This window comes from Pyxicephalus adspersus, chromosome 10 (genome assembly GCF_032062135.1).
Source record: "Pyxicephalus adspersus chromosome 10, UCB_Pads_2.0, whole genome shotgun sequence".
NCBI lineage: Eukaryota > Metazoa > Chordata > Amphibia > Anura > Pyxicephalidae > Pyxicephalus > Pyxicephalus adspersus.
In genome coordinates this window covers 823,003-834,194 of record NC_092867.1, presented here as the reverse complement: position 1 = coordinate 834,194, position 11,192 = coordinate 823,003, and the positions used below count along the sequence as shown (strand labels likewise).

The 11,192-nt window shown below is 38.7% G+C and overlaps 1 pseudogene; it reads left to right on the top strand.

Annotated features, from left to right (window-relative positions):
- Positions 1-7,104: 7,104 nt before the first annotated feature.
- On the top strand, positions 7,105-10,059 carry LOC140340009 (trypsin-like; annotated as a pseudogene).
- Positions 10,060-11,192: the final 1,133 nt, after the last annotated feature.

Genomic DNA, 11,192 nt, shown 5'->3' with positions numbered 1-11,192 from the left:
ACATTAAAACCTTGTTTGGTTTTTTTACACATATTTTTAATCCTTTCAGGAAATAAGAAAGGGGTTTTATGTACCTCTGTACTCATTCCCTGGGGTGGGGTGGCGGAGATCTGGGAGTGTCCTTATTAAAGGGGGCTTCCAGATTCCAAAATCCTGCTAGGAACTTTTAGAAAAGTCCCCATAAATATACCTGTCTTTTCTTATATACTTAAATATTCTTAAATACCTATATTTTTATACTGTATTTATATCTGTATATGTATTTATAAATACAGATATATATCTATAGAAGCAAAGAAGAATGTGGTTGGATGATCTAGTCTGCTGATAAAAGTGAGGTCTCGCCTGCCCCAATTCGCAGAGATTTAATACCAGGCAGATCCTCGGTCCGGCATCGTAAACGTTTAGGTATGCGCCTATGTAAACAGCTGAAATCAGTTAACTCTTTCAGAACCTGAAAATATTAGGTCATGTAAAAATATGCTGATTTCTAAGCTAATATATATGTTTTAAACATTTGAACTCATTATATTTTTTTATTTAGAGCTAACTGGAAGATGTGTGCCATTTGTAAGAATGATTTTTTAGGGAAAGAATGACATGTAATGCTCGCTTGTGTCAATCTGCCGGAGATGCGCGCCTCGAAGCACCAGATCATTTCAGTCGATAAATGTTGGGGGAATACGCCAGGGTATTCTCGGTGGCCTAAAAACCATTGATGAATGGGTTAGGGGGGGTCTGATGTCGGATCGCGAATACGAGCACACAAGCGAACTTCCGATTTTTTTTTATAAATCTGGGCCATTGCATGCATCTGAATGCTTATTTATTCAAATAAAATAGTTTTCTTGTAAATGGTAGTGGAAGCTGTATGATGACTCTCTATGTCCTGTTTCAGGGTTAAGCAACTGTTTCTGGGTAAAAATTCTAAAGAAAATCAAAATCAGCATGATGACTTTGGATTGGAGAACAGACTGGAGACAGCCTAGCAGGAAAATGGACCCTCAGTGATAGCTTTCTATTAACTTTTGTCTTTTGGGCTCTAATAGCAGTTAGACCTTCAGTAAAGCTGTGGTGTCTCATCTCCCAATATATGTCATGGCTATGCTTGGTAGGGGCATGGTCTCCCACCTTCTTGGGGTTTTTTCTTTATACTGTGGGTGTAAGCCTCAAATGCACTTGCTGCAGAGAGGTATTCCAGACAATTGTTTCAATTCCAGGGTACTTTACCCACTATTTTTTACAAAAACACCAAGAAACAGAATCAAATCCAGCCTTTTCCCTTACAGGGAATCCAAGTCATTAAAGCATTACATGCAAAAACACAGAATTTAGCCTCCTGGTTCTGGTATATCAAACCTAACTGTGGGAGCTAGCCCCACTGAATTCTGGTGCAACTCTCCCCTGTCTCCAAAGGCAGATGCCTTTTTATTATCACTAGCCTGGAAAATAGAGGAGTGTCTGGCCCACCATTTCCCTCCAGGACACTCTGGGGCTGGATCTCAAGCACAGCATCAATATAACTATTCACTTTAAGATCATTACAAAGCACAAGGGGGCGCTCTTTGCCTCTGGAGAAAAATAAGTTTAAGCTCAGGATAAGGAAGGGATTCTTCACTGTAAGGTTTGTGAAAATGTGAAATCCGCTCCCTCGGGAAGTAGTTTCAGCAACTACTATAGATTGCTTTAACCCCCCTGGCGGTATTCCCGAGTGTGGTGAATCCAGAAATGACCCCAGTATTTTGCTATCACATTCAGGTTTTACAATACAGGGTACCCTCTATTTTTGTCAAAAAACATACAAACTTTACATACAATGAAACAATAATGAAATAATAACTTGAATGTACTGTTTATTTAAATTTATTTTGTTCATACAAAGGATTTATTGTTACTCTGTGACATTTTTTTTTACAGTGAAACATTTGAAAATTAAGTTTAGGTAAAGTGGTTAAGGTAAAAATTTACGCTTACAGCTTTTCCTGGAGTGTTCAGTGTTAGGACAATCCCGCCGGATGCTCCAACAATAGTCAGCCATCATATGTACATCCCATCTACCCTGATACCGTCCTTCCATGACCTTCACATCTTGGGGGAATCATTCACCTTGCTCATCACTGACTGTACCAAGGATTTCCGGGAAGTTAGAAAGATGGCTATGCAGAAAATGCACCTTAATGCTCATATTGCAACCAAGCATTTTGTAGCTCTCCAAGAGTTTCTGGGCAATTTCTGTGTAATTATTTGCTCGTGTGTTTCCAAGAAAGTCCTTGACAATGGCTTTGAATGATAACCAAGGATTCTTTTCCACTTCTGACATTGTCCTGATGAAATGTTCATCTTTGCTGAGCTGCCGAATCTGTGGACCATCAAACACACCGGCCTTTATTTTTTCTAATGACCGGCTAGGAAATGTCAACATGAGGAACTTGGAACATTCTCCTTCAGTTGGCAAAGCTTTAACAAACTGCTTCATCAGACCCAGCTTCATGTTCAGAGACGGGAATATATTATTCTACCAGCAAGTGGCTCATGTAGAATGTTTGGATCTCCTGGTTTTAGGGCCGATATTGGAGGCCAATTCCTTTCCACCCAATGCTTCCCATGAGCTCTGCTGTCCCACATGCACAGATAACAGGGATACTTGGTGTATCCGCATTGCTGACCAAGAAGGAAGCATAACATTATAAGGTCAACACAGATGATCCAATTGTGTTGGTGATATTGCAACAACTTAATGACTCTCTTTATCTCTATTCTTCACAAAGAGAAACTGAATGGCCAATTGGCACTGACCCAAATATATTGCCATTGTGGAGGAGGACACACTTTAAGCTCCGCTTTGAGCTATCGATGAATAGTCGCCATTCAGTTGAGTTATAGATTGGAATTCCCAATTAAACCAGGTATGGTATGGCAATACACAAAGCCACTGTTAGTTCTAAAGTATTGAAGAAATACAATGTCCCTGGTTGGAAAGTACGATACCTTTGTTCATTTTTCAAGTAAGATTTTTTTACACAGTCTTGCTCTACAAATGTGCTGATGTTCGCCCTTTGACTGGGAATGGTGAAACTGCCACAGATATAACAAAATGAATCTGGGTTGTTTAGACACTTACCATGAGAAACAGCAGAGCCAGACATGATCTGAAGGAAAGGAAATACACGTGTAAGAGGAAAAATACATTTTGCTTATTCACTACATAGAGCAGCGCACAACCTCTGAGCACAATGTCTTATGTGTAAATGAATAGCCGATACAAATCCACGATACAGTAATCACAAAACCTGACGTGATAAAAGAAAACAAACTGCACTTTCAGAATCAACATACCTATTTTAGTGTAAAAAAGCTTAAAAATTGAAGTCAACAAAAAATGTGTTCAAAATTGTACCCCAGTGTTATTGTACTCTTGTTTAGACAAATTTAAAAAAAAAAAATATTTTAACAAAATTAATAAATTAATTATTTTTTATAATTATTATTTATAATTTTTTATCATATTTTAATTTATGATTTGTGTTTCAAACCTATCATACCTGGGAGTTATTCCTAAGAATTTTAGGCTCAAAATATTAAACAACAAACTTTCATGCAAAACAATGTACCGCTTTTTACATAAAAATACGGATATAATTGGACTGCCAGGGTTAAGAAAAAGCTGGATGATTTCTAGAGGCACAGAATATAACTGGGGATTAAAGCTTTAAAGTAAAAATAACAGAGACTGCTGATCCAGGGAACATCCAATTGTCTCATTTCCCCTGGTCGAGCAAATTGTACCCGGGGGTTTTTTTTTGCCTTCCTCTGGACCAACTATGTCTTTTAGGGTTTTATATCTGGGATATGTTTATTTCCATAGTGGGTGGACTTGATGTCTTTTTTCAACCTATTTTACTATGTGACTATGTGATTAGTAATAGCCCTATCCAAGCCCTTTCATTTTTTGCTTGGGGACCTGAGGTTCATGATGCCAAATACCCCCTGAATTTGGCATCATATAATTCATTGTGCTACAATACTTTAAAGACTGGTTAATCTTTGAAATGCCCTCATCAATTATATTGATAAGTTTTTAAGGCAAAGCTTGTTTATACCCTCAATATATCCTTATATTAATATCCTTATTACATATCCAGTCTGATTTAACCCACACTAAGGGGACCGCATTTATCAGAGGTGCTTTCTTTTTTTACCTGTATTTGTTTTTTATTGCCTTGATCCAATGCCTTGGTTTCATGCATTGCTGCACCTTTAAGAAGAAGGGTTGCCTGCTTTTTAACAAGTATTTCAATAGTTTAAAGGTTTTCTCTGCTTAAAAGTGTTCTGGGGACCATTTATGTGGTTCCATAGGCATCAGGTGATAGTTTCTCTGTCCCTTTGGGTCCAGTTGGGTCAGGATTGTTTGTCTATGGAGAAGCACACAACCTTCAACAAGTGTTTTCAGAAATAAAAATGATCAGGCATGTATAAAACCTTTCCAAAGTTTATTATAAGACTGGGTTCACTCCACTTCTACTCTGAACCCTCCTCCCTTCCTCTTTATACAATACAATATTTCCAAAACAGCCCGGGAAACATTGTGACCTGAAATTATGAACACACACCTGACCCTTCCGAAATGTTTATGAACAAGTTTTGGACAAATATAAATTTCACATAACAACTTTTACAACAGATGGGAATAATTCCCACAGTCTATATGCTAATCATAAGTAAGGTACCGAGAAACCATAATCAGAAACATGAAAGCTTTGCAAACAAAACTCCAATGGTCTCAGATCTGTCCAAAAATAATTCATTTTAAAACTTCTACTATGGAAAAAAATACTTTAGCCAAAAATTCACAAACAGAACTCTGGAAGAAATTAACTTAGAAATATTTAAAAACTTTCAAATGGAGTAGAAATATAAATAATACCTGAAAACATAAAATTACATGTGATCACACATCTCATTCTATAACATTTATCATTATTATTTAACTATCATGTATTACTAAATACATTTGTTAAGTGATCCCCATCCAGAAATGCAAGTAACAATGATGCAATTGTATTTCAAATGGGATTTTCTAAAGATATCATCCATATGTAATGTAACAGCCATCATGTTATATGATAAGTAGCTATAGGTTGAACTCAGTGGGGTCTATCTATATGTAGTGAAACATTCACTGAAGCATTCCCTGGTGGAGAATCATTTATTGCCTTTGAAACACATGGAATTGGAAGAATCACCACCAGGGAATGCTTCAGATTTAGACAACGTGTGTAATTTTGAAGACATTTTATTACTTATCTTAGCAGTTTCCTATGTTCTAATTAACATACCCAGCAGTAAATTAGCTTTAGCATCACAATCACCTTAAGGTTGGTGGATCAGGTGTGGTGCAGTGATCACTTCCCATGCTGCCTCTACATGTGGCTTCTCCTGGCGGCAGCTCTATAACAAATGAATGTGGAAACATATTACAGTAGACTCTGGACTATTCTACATTGTTATAATATTACAGTACAGTACTCACCTCCACACACAGGCCAGCCTTCCTCTCGCCGCACCCGCGGACATCCGACACACAACTGGAGAGCAGGCAGCAGACGTCTCAACTTGTGCCATGCAGGAGGACCACAGAAGACACACGCTTGCAATGCCCAGACATTTTATTACAGGGAATATATATATTTTTTTTTTAACTTAGCCGGATAGTCGCGAGCCTACTGTACTAGTACTGCTCATTGTCGCCAGCTGACAAATCTGCAGATACTTCTTTAAGAACCAGTGGTGTGGTGCTGGTGACAGAGCAGATGGAAAGGTGCCAGGTGCACAAAGCAGCATGGGATCACTGGATCCCGAAGAAGGTCTTAACCTGCCCTAACCCTCGGTGCCCTAATTACCTTGGTGTCACAAAAAGTGTCAAAGCAGATATTTAGTGTTCTGTAACATGAAAGCCGATATGACATTTGCCATCAAACCCAAACAAGTCAAACATTTTGTTCCATGACTTGTTGCCATATTGGTGTTGGTAAATGAAAACAGCATTATATACGTGTGACCGGTGGTGTTGAAGGCCCCAACACCCTTTTGGAGATGTCTGTTCTAGGATTGGGTAGATTGCCTCTTTTTGAAGACTTTTGTGGGTTCTTGTGATGGATTGAGGGTACTGATATGGTTATATATATTGGGGTGTGACACCAAATTAAACCAATGAAGCCACTTAGATGAGTAGTGTAATGTCTTATACATAACTTAAAAAGCCCAGCTGAATGTGACTAACAGCTACTAGGGACTGGATAAAAGAAAACCTTCACTAGATATATTATCATATATCACAAATATTATGCCCCCAATACACAGCACACCGGTATGGGCTGATAAAACAAGACATAGACAGAACTCAATGCCTAGTACTCCTTAATGTGCTTTCTGCAATGACTGCCAACTTTGCTCATCTATTTTGCCCATTGGCATGTGGCTTTCTGGATAATGGTGTTATTTGAAACTGTTTCATTTGCCCCATTGTTCCATACTTAGGCTATAACAAGTTGCTACTTACTACAGAACATCATACAATATTAGGTAGTTTCTCATACCTAGAGATTCTGTCTGGATTCTGTTACATTTTGTAAATTGTCAAGGCAAAAAAGGGGCTTGGGGAGCCAGCTAATGCCACTGGACATGTTCAAATACAAGAAGAAGTTTGAAACATATTGATGAATTTCACTTGAAAACATCATAGATCTAAATTACTTCTTTCTTACGTTTAACAGAAAATTAAATTAAATTTAAATTTTAAAATTAACCAAAATAACTTTAAGTTTTCTTCTTTTCAGGTGCTAAAATGGTATGTTTATAATGGGAAAAAGGTATAAAGTTCTATAAGTGTGTTTTGCTAGATTAAACATTGACAGTCAAGGTTCTAATTATCTGTTAACTAGTTTTAAATAGGTTTCAAAACAGAATTCTTGATAAACTAACCTTCACCTGTTTAATGTCCCACCTGTTCATTGGTTTCTGCATTGATTACTTATCACATAGAAGTCCATTTTTCAGGTATAAATACCGGTTGTTAGCAAAGCTTCCTCATTCTGGATCATCACCATGAAGTTCCTTCTGCTCTGTGTGCTCCTCGGAGTTGCTGGTGAGTCTACCTACCAATATATTGTACTCCATAACATCTTACCTTATCCTATCTTTTATTGCAAACCTTTATATTGAAGGAAATAATATAAGGTTAAAATTATTCAAATGTCTATAAAGTTGCTATTCTAAAACCACGAATTTAAATGAAAGACAAACCCTTGATGAAGCAATTTTATCTTCATAGTCCAGGCAAGGGGTTCCTTATCTTATAAATGGTGGTCACTTTCTTGAATAAGTCAAACTATTGTTGACTTTTGCTGGATATCTTTCATTTGTCTGCCTTGCCACTACTACGATTACAGATAATTGATGTCTTCAATCATTTTATAGAACAACTTTGTGAGCTAAAACCAATATTTGTGTTCACTTTTTGAGATACAAAGAGAAAAAGGCAACTAAGTGAGATAAGTAAAGCCGTGAAATCCAGAGATCAATTTACCCAAATAAGTAATAATAAGTGTTGGGTTGTCCTTCTCCTTCTTATTTTGATCATTTGAGAAGTGAGAAGAAATAAGAGGGATATTCTCCTGGTAATTAGTTGTCTTCAGAACACATGTCTATGTCACATGACTTCTTTGGACAATGTTTTCTTCCACTTGTTCTATTGACAACTCTAAAGTTTTAGAATTTTTATAATGATCATCAGGGCAAACATAAAGCGATACACTTGATAGAGTTCTAATTTTCACAAAAAAGTGTATAGATTACCTGAGTTGTATGCGATCTGTATACAACACTAAAAGCATACTGAGAGGCATAAATGGGGATCGGTGACAGACTTGACCTAAATATTCCCTTAGCTACAATTGGTGTTCTCAAATCAAGGTGATTCCAAGCAGTTGTGCAGCCTGGTGGACTATTTCTATCCCTGAATGAACAATAAAATTATACATGTGAGGTAGAGCTAGATCTTGTAAATCAAGGGAGAATTGATTCATGGAGGGTCATTGGAGTGGGACATTTTAGACATGGAGGAGGTTTGTAAGGAGCACCATGCCAGTTGGAGGGGCTACATTAGGAATAATATATATCCCCCCATCTTAAAGTTTGGTATTGTCAAATCCAGGTCAGTGGAGGATTGACCCATGGAGGGTCACCTGAGTGGATTACTTCAAGCATGTGAAGGTTGTGGAGGTCAATGAGGAGCATCATAGATAATCAGAATCTCTATCCCCTAGAACAACAATATTTACATTATTAGTGGATGACAGAAATCACACCTCCATTTTGGGGGATTGGAGTCCCCTCATCTTCGGGCCCTTGCCCCAATATGACAGTAGTGTTCTGGAGTATACCAACATGGGTAAAAAAATAAAACAAAAAACATTAACCTTGAGATTCATTTGTGAACATTACCATCCCATCTTAAAATAGGAACAAACACTAAATCAAATTTAAATCTTAGTTTTCTTGCATAATATATGGACCCTCATGTTTATTTCAGGACTCATTTAATACACCTTGGCTTCTTTCCTTTCAGCTGCCCTGGACGATGACAAGATCGTCGGAGGTTACACCTGCACCAAGAACTCCGTCCCCTACCAGGTCTCCCTGAACTCCGGATACCACTTCTGTGGTGGCTCCCTCATCAACAGCCTGTGGGTGGTCTCCGCTGCTCACTGCTACAAGTCGTAAGTTTCGCAGAAGAAATAATATTTGGTCTACACAATATCATTGATCATTATAGGAACCCCTGTCGGTATTATACATTTTTTTCCAATTCCCACCATGTTACTTCTTTGCCACCTCAGAGCTCCGTCAACCAATATAGTCCTTCCTAGCTGGCAAGGAGACCTGATCTTTCTCTGATGTAGCTTGTTGTATGATTTTTCTTTATTTCTGATTGACAGCAGGACTGAGAACAACGAACACAGTTATGTCTTCCTAGTTTTTAGCTGCAAAGTTAATTACATTCTTATATTCCTTTTACATTTTGCCTTATATGATTATATTGCAAAGAGGTAAATACAAAGTATTCAAAGGATTCCTAATAAAATGATTTTTTTGGGAGGGTTGAGGGACATTGTACAAAAAATTTGGGATCATATATGTATAACATATGTTGTATCTTTTGGTATTGAACAGGAGCATGCAGGTCAGACTGGGAGAGCACAACATTGCCACCTCTGAGGGCACCGAGCAGTTCATCAACTCCGCCAAGGTCATCAGACATGGAAGCTACAACTCCAGAACTCTGGACAATGACATCATGTTGATCAAGCTCACCTCCGCCGCCACCCTGAACTCCTACGTCAAGGCCGTTGGTCTGCCCTCTGGCTGTGCCGCTGCTGGCACCAGCTGTCTGATTTCCGGATGGGGCAACACCCTGAGCAGTGGAAGTAAGTAAAATAAAAAGACCATTTGTAGTGGGAGCTTAAAGAGGGCATTTAATCCAGCCAATGATTCTAGCTCCTTGATGAGGATTAATGAAAAAGTCAAGTTTTAGAAAATGTCCCATTTGACAAATACGTATTCATTTGAACTTTATTGTCCTTCAATGTATGGCTCACTATTGGACATACCTATCGGTAAATTTTCTTTTATCTCATGCTCTTAGCAAACAACAGTTGGAGGAACTGTTGTTATGAGAACCATTGCTCTGCTGGTTGGAGAAAACCAATGGAAAACACAAATATATACACAAATATATATTCGGGCTTTATTAGACCTGCTAAAGCCTTGTATAGTCTTTGACAACTTTATAATCAAGAATTGTTGTAGATATGTCTTTTATGAAACAACACAGTGGAATATTAGTTGACATTTGATTTGATTTTACAGCCAGCATGCCCAACCTTCTCCAGTGCCTGAACGCTCCCATCCTGACCTCCACTCAGTGGGAATTACCCCGGTGTCTACACCAGGGTCTGCAACTACAACTCCTGGATCTCCAGCACTGTGGCTGCCAACTAAATACCAGTTTCTTTAAGATTCCTATTACTATACCATCAGTTATGGATTTGTTGTTTTGTGAATTAAATCTTACAAAACATGGAAAGTCTTGTGTTTTGTCTTAAAATGTCTTATATGATATTCAAAATTAATGGCAACAACATCTAATTTACCAAATGGTTACTGTGACAAACTAGGAGTGCAGAGAGAAAGCACACAGAGACCGATCACAGGGAAGAGATATATTGGAGTAGGGCAAACTGAACGTATACAACCAGGTCACAGGTCCCAGGGGCCACTGGTAATCCAACGCCAAGATAACTAACAGTTCCAGCAATACCAGCAGCCCGGCAATCCTGGACCTCTGTTGGCTTCACTGACACTGGAGAGAGCACTACAAGTCCCAACAATTGTCAGCAGCTCTCAGCCATGGAAGCACCACACATCCCAGCAGTCCTTAGCAGGTTTAAACATGGAACACACTACAGATCCCAGCAGTACTCCCAGTATCGGTTCAGCTGACCCCAGCCTCTGATCCTTGAAGCAGGCTCTGATCTTCCAGTTAGAGAGAAGAACATCTGTGGCCCCTCTCAGACCTTAAATCCTGTCCTGAGAGTCCCAGGCACAAGGGGGGAAAGAGGGGTGCAGCCTGTTACTAATCACTCAGTCACCCCCTTCAGATGAACAATGTATAGAGACACACAGGGAGCTGGGGGATCAATGAGAGGGAATTGGGCTGCGGGAAGCCCCTCTACCTTCACAGTTATGATACTGACATAAAAACATTCTTACATTCTTCCACATCCTACCCCATGGGTTAAAGCTGGCATGACAATATAGATTATTATAAGTGATACTTGTTTGGTGTGCAGGGAAATTTATAACACAATATGCAATATGAGAACGTATGGAGAGAATGTGCAATACAGCATTTAGAATGTTACGCTATGGTAAGCCAAAGTCTTGACGTTAAAAGCACCAACCACTTGTCAGCTGCTTGTAGATAGATATTGTTTCCCAAAATAATTTTCAGGTTTTCAGATCTGAGCACTCAGGCAAAACAAACGCTCTGTCAGCAACCCACTATCACACCTATGAGCTGCTGGAAGTTCCATTCACCCATGGCCATTTATATAGATGTGCTGCCCCAATAG